The following is a 15,561-nucleotide window of genomic DNA, read 5'->3' on the forward strand; positions in this document are numbered from 1 at the left end:
ATCCTCCTAAAACTAATCAGTAAGTTTAGCATGGTTTCAAATGCAAGGACATTATGTCCAAATCAATTACATTTCTATATAATAAAGTTAAGTTGTTGGAAATTGAGATAAACAAAAATTACTATTTACAGTAGTATCAAAAACATTAAGTTATAGTACAAATGTACCAAAATATGTGCACCATTTGTATGCTGAAATTATAAAACACTAATGAGAAAAATTAAAGAAGACAAATGAATGGATAAATATACCACGTTCCTGGATTGGAAGCCTCAGTATGATCTCTAAATTTGTCAATCAAAGTCAGAAACCCAGTAAGCTTTTATTTTGTGGAAATTTACACCCTGATTTAAATTTTTTGAAATGCACTTTATTTTTCAGAACAATATAAATTTACCAAAAAAGTTCAAAGATAGCACAGGGTTCCCCTACACTCTGCATTCAGTTCCCTTATAATACCTATTACAGCAGTATTGCACATTTGATATAATTAATAAGACAACATTTACACATGTTTGTTAACTAAAATCCATAATTTATTCATATTTCCTCAAGCTTTTACCTATGTCCTTTTTGTGTTCCAGGATCCCATGCAGGTTATCACGTTGCATTTAGTTGTCATGCACCCTGAGGCTACACTTGGCTGTTACAGACTTCCCTTGTTGTTGATGATCTCAATAGTTTTGAGGAGTGCTAGGTAGGTATACTTAAGCATATCCCTCAACTGAGATTTGTCTGATGTTCTCATCCGTAGACTGGGGTTCTGTGCTCTGGGGAGGACCACCCAGTGCCATTTGTATCACTTCATCTCAAGAGTACAAACAGACAGTATGACTTATCACTGTTGATGTTAACTTTGCTCACTGAGGTAGTGTTTGTCAGATTTTCCACTCTAAAGTTACTCTTTCTTCCCCTTCCATATGAGTCTATAAATACTTCCTTGGAAGGGAATCATTTATGTGCAGTACACACTTAAGGAATAACGAGTTAGGTCCCACCACCGTCAGGCGGAAGCATCTCCATACTTTATTTGGATTTATTCTGCACAGGAGATTTGTCTCATGTCCCCACATGTTTAAGTATTCAGTCATTTTCTACTACTATGGACTCATGGATATTTACTTTATATTTTGGGTTATAATCCAATATTACATTTGTTGTTTCTGTTGCTCAAATTGTTCCAGCTTTGGCCACTAGGACTTCTTTTACTTAGTTGCTCAACCGCTTTGACATACCCCATGGTTTTAAGTGTTTCCCCACCTTCTAGAATTACAAAAATCTCCAGGCTCTTATATATTTCCTACCTTTGTCTTAGAATCAGTCATTTTTCCAAGGAGCTCTGATTTCTTTTACTGGGTAATAGATTTATAATAAAAACATGGCCATTACGTGAAATTTTCTTTTTCTTTGCAAAAAAAAAAGTGTGGAAACAATTTTGAAGAAGAACAAAGAAGAATTCACATTATTTGAAGACAATATAAAATCACAATAAAGATACTGATGAAAGAAGATAAGATATTCAGATCAATGAAAGTGGATAGAGAGTTTAGAAATAAATCCACACATAATTGGCCAATTGATTTCTGACAAAAGTGCCATGATATTTCAATAGAAGAGTACAGTTTTCAAAAAGTGGTGCTGAAATAATTAGACATCTCAATGCAAAACAATTTAAAAAGGAACTCAATCCCCACTTTGCACCATATACAAAAACTAGCATGAAATGTACTAAAGATTCAATGTAAATTTAGAGCTTCTAGAAGAATGCATAGGAGAAGAAATCTCAACTTCAGGTTAATTAAAGATTTCTTAAAACACAAAAACCATCAATTATAAATTAAAAAATTAATTGCACTTCATAAAATTAAAAGCTTCTGCTGATCTAAACTTCTAAAACGTCTAAAGGCAACGTTGAGAATAAAAGGTAAGACTGGAAGATGCTGTTTATAAAACACATGACTGATAAAATGTCAGCATCCAAAATATATAAAGAAAGAACTCTCAGAACTCAATAATAAGAAAACAATCAAACTAGTAAAAATAGGCAAAAGATTTTAATCAGCATTTACCATAGGAGATACGTGGTTAACAAAAAACAAGGAAAGATGGTGCACATCATTTATTCACTAACGAAATACAAATTTAAACCAGAATTAAATTATACTGCGCCTTTATCAAAATGGTTAAAAAACTGACAGTATTAAATTTCGGGAAGATACAAGCAAATGGAACTGTCACACACTGTTGATTGAATGCAAAACGGAACAGCCCCTTTGAGAACAGCCTGATGGTCTACCTGCTGATGTGGAAACAGACTCAGAAGTTTGGACTTGCCAGAAAGCACATTAGCTATTAGTGGTGTAGGTCACAAACAAGGGTCTGATTCAAGGTACTGTTTATTCTCTTTCCAGTATACCCTACTGTATTTCTCCTGCAAATTAAGGAATCGAACAGAAATGCATACACAATTCATACACAATAATGACTTTAATTATTGTTGACATTACATGCCAGATAAAATGTGCATGAGAGTGACTGTGGTTTGCAAGATGACTTACTAAATCTGTGTGAGTTGCAGAAATCGAGCATACAGAACTTTGCTTCCTAATGCTCGTCAGAAGCCCTGACACTTTCTCACTCCACTAACCCGTGCTCCTGTGTGATTTGGCAGTCTACATGTGAAAGGGGCAGGAGTGGAGGGTCCGACGTACCTCAGTCAGAGGCTGGAATATTGGTACAGCCCATAATAAAGCAAAGATATTCTGAAATGAGAGAGAGAGACTCTGGGACTTCCAAGAGCATGGCTTTTTGTAAGGGGAGATTATTGCATGGTCTTCTGTGGTTGTAGTTCTCTCCCTGGGGCAGGACTGCAGTCTACTTCTCACAAATGTAGAGCTTGAATGTGGAGCAGTCAGCCACCGTCATCCTCGTTGCTGCTAAGCTCGCACAGTTTCCAACCTCTGACTCTTTCCAATCACTTAACACAAAATAAAAGTATATGAATAGTGTGAAATATACATTCACTAATGCAGACATAATAGGAAATATTGGTCCAAAGTTAAGGTGGTATATTTTTTCTTTCCTTGTAAGAAACTATCCCTTGGTGCCCTAACTTTCCTGAAGAGTACCTGGTGAGGATTATAGGAATGAAATTGAAATACCTCCCTCTCTCCTTCATACACTCATTTTCTGAACCTACGTTCTTTATGTATGGGAGCATGTATATGCCTGGACATGTCTGCATATATGCCTGTATAGGAATGTGGCATTTTTCCCTGAGACATTCAGAAATGTAAACCAGGACCTGTGATTATAGAACGTATTAACTACTATCTCCTCTAGAGACTTACATTTTGAGAAAAGGTGGTGATTTATCTTCCCATGTCCAGGAACTTCCAGTTCCTTTACGGGACAGTCCAATCCAGTGGAAGTAGGATAGCTGACTTTGAATGAAGTGCTGTAATGAAAAGGAGTATATTCGATAAGAAGAATTCTTTGTATGCTTCTGAAATGAAGTCATGATTTTGTTAATATTTTTATTGTTTTGAATAACGAAAAGCATAACGATCGACTTCATCCTGATTTATTCAAAGTATAAAATAATGGAACCTCAGCTATTGATATTTTACTAAGTATAGTAAATAAGTGAAACATAAAGTAACCCTCTCTTAGTCTGGCTAGCTTGATTTAGTCTTCAAACTGAAATCTCCGAATTTACTTTCAAAACTTATGCCTGTAGCTCAAAGGCGAATTTTGAATAAAGTCTGATTTGTGCTTTGGGGTCCAGGTGTGACAGCTGTGATGTTTCTACGAATGTTGTTTTATATTTTTGTTCCACAGGTACTCTGTTTATTTCCTGTGAATTGGGCATCTTGAAGAAGTCTCCATGCCGTCAGATGAAGTGTTTATATAGCTGGCTGGAAATTGCTTGGTAAGTGAAAAGTAACTAATACTAATCTTGTACTTTAGTGTTTACAATGTGTATGCACATATATTACCTAGCTTGATGTTCCTCAGTATGCTGGGGAGAAAAATACAGCCAGTTCTAATACCTACTCTCCATTCTTCCCTAATGAGGAAACTGATGCTCTAATTGATGCAGTCAAACAAAATAAGGTGTGAAAGGGAGTTAAATTGAGGGTTTCTGACTGTAAATTCTATTTTCCTATTCTGCTTTAATTTTCATCCTTAGTTTTTATTTTCTTTTGTTTCTTTCCCCATAGAGAAGAAAACAAAAACTTAATCCCTCTACCCAGAAAAAGAAATGACATATATATGTCTAGATACAAAACTTGGCATTCAACTTCAGGGTTTTCATAAATGCTTATATTTCTTGATGAAGATACGCTGCATGAGAGATTAGGGCTTCTAGATTGTAAAACTCATTCTTAAACCCTCTCTTCTGTATATCCATTGATACCAAATTACAATTTCTCGTGTCAAAAGATGCAGTGGATAACTCAGTAACAGGTTATTGAATATGATATATTTTACAATGTTCTTCTAAAAATCTACAAGTCTAAAATAAGACTGAGGATAAACAAAGTGAAGGTCCAGACACTCATAGGAAAAGCCAGAAGTTCCATGACTAACATGGAACTCTCACCTCTTTGCTAATGTTTCCATAGTCATTGTGGATGGTAGAGTGCAGTGTAAATACTTCTGAAAATCTGGTTATTATCCATATAAACTCTATAGTTCTTATCTAAGAAGATTATAAGGGATTTTCTCACTAAAATGTGATTATTAGTTGGACAGAGACAGATTTCACATTTGCTCTGTTACTTGGCTACTTTTAAACATGTTATATTTTCACATGAGCTCTTTGACCTGTCTGTAAACAAAGTCGGAATTTTAAAATTTACCCTATCAAAAATTATAATTTTCTTTTTTTTACTAGAGACATAGTTGACATACAAGATTAAATTAGTTCCAGGTGTACAACATAATGATTCATAATTTGTATGCATTGCAAAATAATTAGCCCCAAAGTCTAGTTAACATTCATTACCTTGCATGCATTTTCTGTTAGAGTAAAAGGCAGTTAATTCAGACTCTACAAATGTCTTATTTTGGGATTCAAATTTGCTTCATTTCCTTAATGATTTTTAAGTTCATATTTTTAATAGCTATTTATGAGTTATGAAAAGCCAAGTATATGGATCATTGGCCTAGTACAGAAAACTGAGTAATTGTTGGTGTCTATTAATCTATGAGAGGATATTAAAAGATTTCCCTTAACCTGGAATGTAAGGATATATATTTTTGAAAGAATAGTGGTAAATTTTTTCTATATTCAAAACAAGACATAATGATAAGAAGTATGACTATGTAGTTCAGTTTTCTTGCAAACTAGTATGAGTTAAAATTGAATTGAATTGAAATTAATTGACCTTCAATTTAAAATTGATATTGAGTTTTTTCTTTTACCTCAAGCTCAGTGGTGATGCTGTATTTATTGATTTTGTTAGAGGTAAATTAATTCTTTTTCAGAGAGGCTAAAGCTAAATTTCAATGAAATTATCAATATGTAAATAGAGTTATCTGTGATAAATGATATATTTTAAGGGTGAATATTTTTCTAATTGCTTCATGTTTGCCTTTACACTTGTTGTACTGTAAAAGTTCTGATTGTAGATGAATTAGATGAATGAAATGAAATTCTAATTTCACTTCTATTTGTATTTCTGACTCTAACATGAGTACTCTTGGGATCTGAGTCAACTTACAACAGTAAACTTTGCTAAGATGCTCACATTATCAAGCATTAAGATGGAGCCAACATCTAGTGGCTACACAATTATGGTGTGAGATGGAAAACAGAAAATATACATCACCAGTTCTTTCTCAGTTTCTATCTTAAGAAGCCTGGAGTTCATCTTCTTGCAGAATTTTTGGCTCTCGTCAAAGGTCTTCGGTTCATTGGCAAAATAGTAACATTTCTGTCCACAACATGACCATTTAGTTTCACACTTGCTGCTTTCCCTTCCTCGAAAACAAAAGATATTCCCCGGAGACCATTTAGTGTGTGCCAGACAGGAGTGCTCTAGAGCTCAGAACTCAGGAGTCCTTTCTAGTCCTTCTAAAAACATTTATTTCAAGAGACTGATGGCCATTATTTCTGTTTTCTGAAAAGAACCCTGGCCTGGGAAGAGGGTACGTGACTTATAGTCCTCCAAATCTATGTATAACTTTATTAAAATTTTCTAGAAAGAGTTTCTAAGAAAACTAATGTTTTCCTTCACAGTCTCTAGAGAGGACTTCACAGTGGGAAACAGCGTCTTTGTACTTTCTAGACTGAGTAAAATCTGTAGGTACAGAGCTGATCTTCGTGCATTAATCCAGCATCTGATCTACACAGCCACATCAGAGCGTATCAACAATGATTAGAAAATGTGCTAAAGGAGGTGTAGGATTTTTTTTTTCGTAGAAAAAAATATTATTTTGAGGAATGGTGATTTAAAAGAATATAGTATGATGCAGACAGAAGACTCTAACCTCTGGGAGAGACTGATATTTTTTTCAATTACGTAAAAATGAAAGTTGGCCTCCACAATTGGCTGAGTCTAAGAAAATCCATTTTGAGCAATTTCTCAAGTGATTGAGGGAAACAGAGAAGAAACTTGTTTGGGTTCAGTTTTCATATCTGCATACCTCCGCTAAGTAGCTCCTCTTTGAAACTTGTGTTTTTAACTGTGGAATTGTCTTCTTGTTTCACGTTGTCCAGTGGAGACTTCTTTAATTGGCCTCCCTGACAACCCTGGAAAACTTTACCATACATCATTAGCTCGAAGAAAACAGAACATGGAATGGACTGAAGGCACAATTTAAAATTGAACACGTCAGCTAATGTTCAGGAGTTTTATTCCTGGGCTTTTAAGGTACCTCTTCGTTGCTTACGATTTACATACTTCCATCTCACTTGTTGAAAATACATGAATTAGTGACAAAACATCTTAGTAGGCCTTGATGATAGAGTGATGAAAAATATGAAGCTTCTGTCCTCAAGAAACTCACTCATGGCAGTGGGGAGCGTATGCAATTAGAGTACCATGCAATGAGTTACACAACAGAGATACCCGCTAATTGTTGTTAGAACTCAGGAGAGGGCTGACTGACTAAATGCAGGTCAGCAGGACTTCACACGTTAGTGTAAATCTTAAGTCTGCTTTCTGCCCATGTCTGAGAAAGAGGCAGGAGACTGAAATAGATGGACAATAAAATTCTGGATTGCTGCAATCACTGCTCCAAACTAGAGACACGGAGAGAACATGACATATTAAGGGAGTTCAATGTTAGTACTCCATAAGATGGCTTGTGTATAAGGGTAGGAGAATTATATCTCCATGAAGGTACTATATAGCTGTTACATATACAATTATGTACACACACACACACACACACGCAATTGAAAGAGCTTGGTTTGCAAACCAGGAAGCCTGAAGCCGAGGCTCAGCCATGCCATTAAACAGCATGGTGTTTTTTTTTTTTTAAATACACATAAAGAAATGTAAACACTCAACTGATGGCAACCAATTGTAACTTCCTTTAATGGAAGACTTGTTAGTTGGTAGATTATTTTTGAATCACCTGCAGTGTCTAGTATGAAAGGAAAGTGATCCAGAGCACTGGGTCTCAGTGAGGGGTGATTTTACCTTCCAGGAGCATGGGCAGTATCTGGAGAGATTTTGGTTATAACTCCTGTCATCTAGTGAGTGGAGGACAGGGTTGCTGGCAAATAGTCTATAAAGCACAGGACAGCATCCCTAATAAAGAATTATCCCATCAGAATGTCAATAGTGCTGAGGTTTAGAAACTGATCCAAGGGGGAAAAACAGCAGGATGAAAATTTATAAAAGGTCATAAAATGGGATTTAGAAAGAGAACTGATATCTGGTTAGGGAATTAGAAAATATATCATGGAATATTTGGAAAAGCAGTCCATGTCCTATAAAATGGGTCTTGAGGGATGGGTATGATTTCCATAGGCAGATGTAGGCCCCCTGGGGAGGGCGGTACAGATGAAGGGAACAGCATAAACAAATGTGCTGGGGCAGAGAAACTCAAGAGAACCTGTGGGGAACAGCAAATGATCTAGAATTATTTGAAGCCAATTTGGATGTAGGGAGTAAAGCTTAAAATCATTTGGTTGCAAGAAGATTATTATTTATGAAAGCAAGTATATGTAGGAGAATTTTAACAGTTCAGTAAAGAATGAAAAACCGTGAACAGTTTCTTGGCATTTTGATGACATGATCATAGATGGATTTGGAGACATTTATTTGGCAATTGCAATAGGATTTTGAAAGCCTGTTGACGTTAGGATAAATTAGGAGGCGATTGTAATAGTACAGGAGAAAAGTACTGTTGGGTTGTATTAGGGGTTTGTGAGAAAAAAAAATTTAAAAAAGTAAATTTGAGCTACAGAATGGAGATTGCAAGAGGACTTGACTATTTATTGAGAGAAGGAATAAGAGAGGACAGAGAAAGTTGATGTGGACACGGCATGGTCAGCCATCAGCAAAAGCTCAAATATGATCGCTCCTGGAAATATCTTGAGTATGATAAAGGCTTTATAAGTAAAGAAGATGTCAGAAGCTTTTTTTTTTTTTGAGGAACTTGGAAAATGGTCCAGTGATTACATTAGTAGTGAAAGTGGAAGGGTTTCCTGGGTCGAACCCAGGAAATCATAGCTATGAAACTAGCAGGAAAGGAAGACTGATAAAAAGAGTAATTGCTAAGGGAGGAGATACTTGGTTCAGGCCACAGATCTCATTTAACTTACCCATGAATCCCATGACTCCTGTTGTTATTAGGAGAAAGAAACAGAGTATTCCAAGAATCACTACGGTGAGAAACCAGGCAAACGGAACTGAAGACCCTGCCCAGAGAAAACAGAAGCCTGAGGAGATCAGCAGAGAAAAGACTGAATTACAGAGCAGGGTTCAGAGGGAGATGTTCCACAAATTCAAGACCCTAAGCCTTGAATGTCTTCCAACTTGAAATTATAAATTGAAAGGGATACTGAACAATTTGAAACAATAGTGGACAGAGAGCTAGATGCCTGGGTTCTGCTGTCTGTTCTGTTACCATGTATCTCTTAGGGCATCCACTGAATCTAACTACCAAAATCATCCCCTAATTCATCGGAATGGTTCACGAATACAAAGGGAAAATTAGATACATAGACTTGGTTTTTAAAATGCAAACATACTTCTAAAATATATCTGTATAAATCAATTTTATTGACCCACAATAGAAGATATTTAGTACTTTGTAAATATCATACATTTATGCATATGTGTGTATACATATATATCTCCACAATTTTCTCATTGGAGCTTCACTACGATTCTTCAACATTAGAAGACATAATTCCAAGCGTATATCAAAATTATTAATCGAATATTATTTCTTTAAGCTTCACAGAATGAGTGGATAGTGACATCAGGAGATTCACTGTTGTTCCCAAACAAATTGAAAAGAAATAATTTTTTTACTTGACTTGTTCCGTTATAAGTGTATGAATATAGAACCCAAACTGCATTAATTATCTGGGATATACTACACATGGATATTCACTTTCAACACCACTTTCTTGTTTAGGTTACAAGAGCTAGTGTGAGCAGCCTCGTGGAACAGGGAACGCTGACTTAGTCATTCAGAACAGTGGTTGGCTAAGCGACGGGGGGACAGGTAAGCTGGGTCCTCGACATACACTTTACCTTTTTCTTTAGGTGATTCAGTTCTTGTTATCTTTGTGTGATCGGACTTGGAAGTACATGTTTTCACTTCTGTGTAAATTAGCTGCTCTTTCATCTCTGGAGGTTAAAACAGAGATGTGGTTACAGCTTCACAGTCACACCATTTCTCAGAAAGCATGTAGGTTATAAATATGTGTGAAGAGAGTTGACAGAATAGATTTTTTTTTCCCAAATGAAAGAGATGTATGTAACTGTTCTCTTACCATGCAAAGTTCATCAGGTAAATCCTTTTTTTTTTAAAAAGTGTACATTGTGGTGATTTAATATACCTACACATTGTAAAAGGATTTCCCAAGTAGTTAATTAACACATCCATTACCTTGCATATTTATTCTTTTTTTTTTTTTTGGTAAGAACATTTAAGTTCTACTCTCTTAGCAAATTTCAATTATAGGTAAATCTTTGAAATAAGACAAAATCTTGAAAATGAGTTAGACATAATGTGTCACCTGCTAAATTATAACAAAATTATTTAGAAAAGTTATTTGAAAAGGAATAGGAAATAGTGTCAGGATTCAGTAGGGCTTGGGAGAAAAAAATACTCACTTTTTTTTTGCATCTGCTTCTTGGAAGGAATGTTTTTCACTTCTGCGTATGTTATGTGTTTTTCAGTCATCTCTAAAAATTTTTGAGGTACAATTCTAAGACACATAAATGGACAATTTTTTTTTTAAACTAAGCTTTCAGGTTCTGTCATTTCATTGTCTGTGTATCACTGAAATCACTATTTCGTGCCATTGAACTACTGATTCTTGCTTTTACTTTTATAATTTTCTTCCAAGAAAGATTTTTGCTGCAGATTATTTTCTTTCCTAGTCTTAAAATTATCAGTTATCAGCACCTGTCTTTAGATGCTTGCATAGTCATTTCACGTCTACCTGAAGTTCTCCAAATATGAAATTTACTGTAACTTGAAAAGGGTAACATTGCTATGATCTATAGAATATTTACACTTAAAAATTGTCCCTACCCAGAAGAATACCACGATAATTTTTATGAGTCATTTGTACTGTAGAGATAGTGTTACATAATGAGTCATTCTAACATTTCTCCTTCATGAGCTCTCCAGATACTGTTTCTATTTATCTCCACTCTGTTTTTGATTGATGACAGTTTACGTACCATAATCTCCTAAAGCATTGTTGCCATCTCTTCCAACATGGTACTAAAAACAAAAGCCCTACAATTAGGACTAAAATTGTTTTACTTATTCTCCTGTGGGGTGTGTGGCATTATGCCCATAACACTTGAAGGCATAGGCAAAAAGCACCCAATTCTCCTGGAAGGATTAATTTTATTTGCAAATTTTGGAAAAGTTAATTTGTTTCAAGTGTTTTAAATATGATTTTTATAATCAAAGAAATTTATCTGGAGTAGAATTGCAACATAAAATGGTTAAAATTTTCATTGCTCACTAGTTTGCTAGTGTAGTAGCAAATAAAACAATTGTTACATATTTTTATTTCTCAGAGAATTATTCCCTGTTTTTATCTTTTATAATATGATTAAAATACACAGGCCTCTAAATATCCGTAACATTCATTTATAACATTTGGTAGCTTCCCACAAGATAACTTCTCGTAAGAAAACATGATTGTTCACAAGTACATTTATAATGCCTTTAAAAAATTCTTCACCAAGTCTTAAATATCTCAGGAATATGGAAGCTATATCACATAAATAAGAAAATTCTAGATGTATGTGTGAAATAGAGAAACATAGTATTATATAGACATAAAAATTGATCACTGATTAAATAATTTTTTATTACTCACATCCTGTCTTCATTGATGTGAACATTACCTCTATTATTAACTCACTTGGTTACATCCAAGAGATACATTGAAATATTTGCTAAGAAAACTATCTGTTATGTTTAACGGTAAACCATGAGAAATTATGAGGCAATTTACCTTATAAAGTAATTTTTAAACCTGAATGAATTAGCTCTTTTGCCTGCAAGATTAAATTTACTAGATTAAAAAAAAAATCTCTGTGTGCTCTGTAAACGCACTCAGGTGGCATTCGTGACAATGGGCTACGCCGAGAGCCACGGCTATGCATGTAATACCTTGGTCAGCGCGGTTGTTTCTGCTGGAGTCTGGTCCAAATGGACGTCAGCCCCAGGGGCCGAGTGGCACAGATGTCTGTGAGCTGGAACTCAGGACAGTTCTTCTGGGCGCTGTAGGTTATTTGCCCTTGTTACCAAAGAAGCTTCAGTATTTGCCAGCTCCTCGTGAAGACAGAAAGCAGCTCCTATTTGAACGTCAGGCTTTTTGCATCTTCTGTGACAGAGAAAGGCGGTTTTTGAAGAGAAGAGATGAATGGGCAAAACAATTTAAAGGGCCATGCCCATTTTGCACAGAATCCACACACTGCATACTAAAAAAAAAGGACCATCATCACCACTGCAGCCGCCACCATCAAATACTAAGATTCTAAATATAATCCTGAAAACGGACTAAAGTTTGGGTTCTATATAAAATTTGTACTTAATTAGATACTTAAATCCATCTTCTAAACTACCTTAGTATTAGCCAAGTGAAAACACATGAACACTAGTATCCATCATTCTTCACATTTATCTGAAGGAGATTTTGAATAATAAAGTTTTAAGATCTTAAGGTTTGTTAGGTGGAGAGCCAGTCAGTCCATGTTTTCTTTAAAATACATCTGGATTCAATTGCCACTGTTTTCCAGAGCAGTTTTTGTACAGTTTGTTTTTGAGTTCATTCCAGCAGAAATACACTCTATATTCTCTCTCCATATAAACTTCAGACTTTGATGCTATTTGGTTCCCTTCCCCTCTGGTATGTAACCTAATTATAAAGAGCAGAAATATTTTCGCTTCCCCCTTATTCAGTCTGATGTAGCATCTCCAGTGGTGTAATGGATAAACAGTGACAATGCAGTTGAAATATATGGGTTTCAACTCAGTAGGAAACGATCGAAAGAGCTCTATCTGTTTTCACAGTTCAATAATAATGAAGGTCAAGATAAAGAAATGTATTTCAGTTGTGGACTGAAGGAAAACCTGTTTTGATATACAAACAATTTAGAGACATTTTCGAACAGAATGTGTGTAATAAAAAAAAAGATAATGCTATGTAGTCTGTGAAAGCGGGATGCGATTTATGTTCAGGCTACCTGTTCTTTTTGGTTTTGGAAGAGTCACTTCTTATTTTTGTCCTGCTCCCTACAGCTATTGTAGATTGCATCTAAAACAGCCATCTGGCAAAGGCAACACTCAACACCACTGTGATTGGAATATCAGACTCTGAAAATATCTGGTTAGGCCTTAGCGTCTCACATTTGCAAGTCCATCAGATGTTTCCATTTTGCCTAATTACAACTTTCTCCACTTAATCAAAAAGTCGATTCTCTGATTCACTTCCTAATCATTTTTCTTTACACTATTATACCTTTTTACAGCAATTTATCTTTCTTAACCAATGATATACTATAATAATTATTTTCTCCGTGAAACACATGCCTTGTTTTTTCTAAGGATTTCCCTAACTGTAATCTTTCATATTCTGCGTGGGTCTGTTAGTCTTTACTATGTTTATGCTTCACCTTACAAATTGCCTTCTCCAAGTTTTAAATATGAATTTACCCAGATTACTGAACATTTTACAAGATGTCAGCACTGTGCCAAGCACTTTGCAGATAATATATCTCATTTAATCCTGAAATAATTTGAAATTTATAAAAAATAAATACCATTATTTATTATTATTATGTGGTAATGTAACCTCATAGGCATTGTTAACTCTTTGTTGTCTTTTCTTAATTTCAAGAACACACACGTAAACCCAAAAACATCCAAAAGTCAAAGTACACTGAAGAACCTGTTACTCCATGTAAGCCTTAGCCTTTAGTTAGCACCAAGAGCAAAGCAGAAACAAAAACAAATGAAAGAACTAAAAAATTCAAACTATGGAAAAGAGGAGGATGTTAAGAAAATGTTAGCATTGGGAACACAATATTTATGATCTACGAAATCTACTTTTAAAAAATAATCTTGGTGGTGTCACAGTTTCAAAATATTATTTATGCTCTATTTCTTTGATTATAAAAATTAAAAATCAATTTGTATTTTCTGACTTCCTTTTTATACTAAACACATGGGAAGTTTATTTTCCTTTCTGTCTTACTTAGAATTTTAATAATATGACTAATGTTATAGAAATGACAGGCCAGCCAAGAAACAAGCACCACATGGAGGGTTGGAGTACTCAGGTTTACTACGCCGGTGGGCTCAGAGGTGCTTCTGCTCTGAGGCTCTGAGCACCTCCAAAACGTGAGCATGAGGTTTTACAGGGTTAATTACAAGCTTGGGGTATTTGGCCAATAGGCATGGAACAGCTTTAGCAGCATCATTATCCCAAAGCAGAGGCAGGGAGGCAGCCAACTGACACTCCAAGGCCAGATACGTCTCTCTGAAAATCCAGCTAGCTAGCAAAAAAAAAAAAAAAAACATGAGCAGGGAATCAGCAAACTGACACTTACTAACTTAGATTTACAAGTTAGCCCAGCCCGGCTTTTCCTTCACACTAATACGTCACACCTATTAGTATTCAGTATTTTGCTTTTTGATGAAAGAAATATTTTTCACTACGTAAGCAGAGTTAAAAGCAAAGTTTTAGGAGACAATAATTACTCAATAAAATATTAAAATATTGGGCAGACAGAAAAGCCTTTGTTATGACCTTTTGCATAATTGTTGACAGATTTTATATCCTCTGTTTTCTTCAAATGACTAAATCTGTGTTGCATGTTGTTACACAAGAGTATTTATTAAATTTTATTTAAAAAACTATTTTATACTAATTTTAGTTTCACAGAAATGTTGCAAACATTTTCCATATAATCTCTACCTAATTTCCCTTAATTCAATCATCCTACACTACCATAGCCAAAACCCGAAGTACTAAGCGTTGATACATTACTATTAAGGAAACTCCAGATTTTACTAGGATTTCATCACTTTTTCAATTAATATTCTTTTTTCTTTTTCAAAAATGCAGTTCAGGATACAACATGACATCTAGTCATTGTGTCTCCTCTGTTCTGTGACAGTTCCAGTCTTTTCTTGCGGTCGGGTTTCATGTCAAATGCCCTTAATTTTTGTTGTGATGTTTTCCTCATATTTAGACTGGACTTACAGGTTTTCCAGGAAAAAAAAAAACAACAAAAAACAAAAAACAAGTAAAAAACAAAAAAAAACTACTACAAAGGCAAAGTAGCCTGATCATCAAATCTTACCAGGGATACATTTATTCACAAGATATCACTTGTGGTCTTAACTTCATCCCTTGGTTAATTTAGTGTTTGCCAGGTTTCCCCATCGTGAAGGTAGTATTTTCTGCTTTCCCCACTCCGTTCTTTGGAGGCAAGACAGCAAGTCCAGACCAGCCCCCTGGGGAGGGAGTGTCTGAAAATTTTCCCCGCTCCTTCAGTGCAGTCGTGTTACACATTTGTGACATAGTTAGAGTCTGCTCTCACAGTCTGCATTCCCTCCTGGGATACCTTCACATCTTGATTGATGAGTTTTTGTTTATTTCAGCCTGCATTAAAGTTCACCATTTGTGATGCACAGTTCTATGGACTTTGACAAATGCGCAGAGTGGTGTATCTGCTACCCCAGGAGGACACTGAAGAGTTCCTTCACCGTCAAATTTCCCTGTGTCCTGCCTTTGTAGTTGGCCATTTCTGTTTTCTGTTCCCTATCATGTTACCTTTTTCAGAAAGTCATTTGAAGAGAATTACATAATGTGTATTCTTTCATTTAGCA

At 35.3% G+C, this 15,561-nt stretch overlaps 1 protein-coding gene across 1 annotated transcript in view; it reads left to right on the forward strand.

Moving 5' to 3' along the window:
- Positions 1-15,561, forward strand: part of LOC102531914 (C-type lectin domain family 12 member B-like) — a 40,392-nt gene that overhangs the window by 11,778 nt on the left and 13,053 nt on the right. The window contains exons 4-7 of the mRNA XM_072954822.1: positions 585-697; positions 3,841-3,931; positions 6,728-6,881; positions 9,607-9,696. The gene's annotated coding sequence lies outside the window, so the exon portion shown is untranslated. The remainder of the gene's footprint in view (positions 1-584; positions 698-3,840; positions 3,932-6,727; positions 6,882-9,606; positions 9,697-15,561) is intronic.

This window comes from Vicugna pacos, chromosome 34, assembly GCF_048564905.1.
Source record: "Vicugna pacos chromosome 34, VicPac4, whole genome shotgun sequence".
Classification (NCBI taxonomy): Eukaryota; Metazoa; Chordata; class Mammalia; order Artiodactyla; family Camelidae; genus Vicugna; species Vicugna pacos.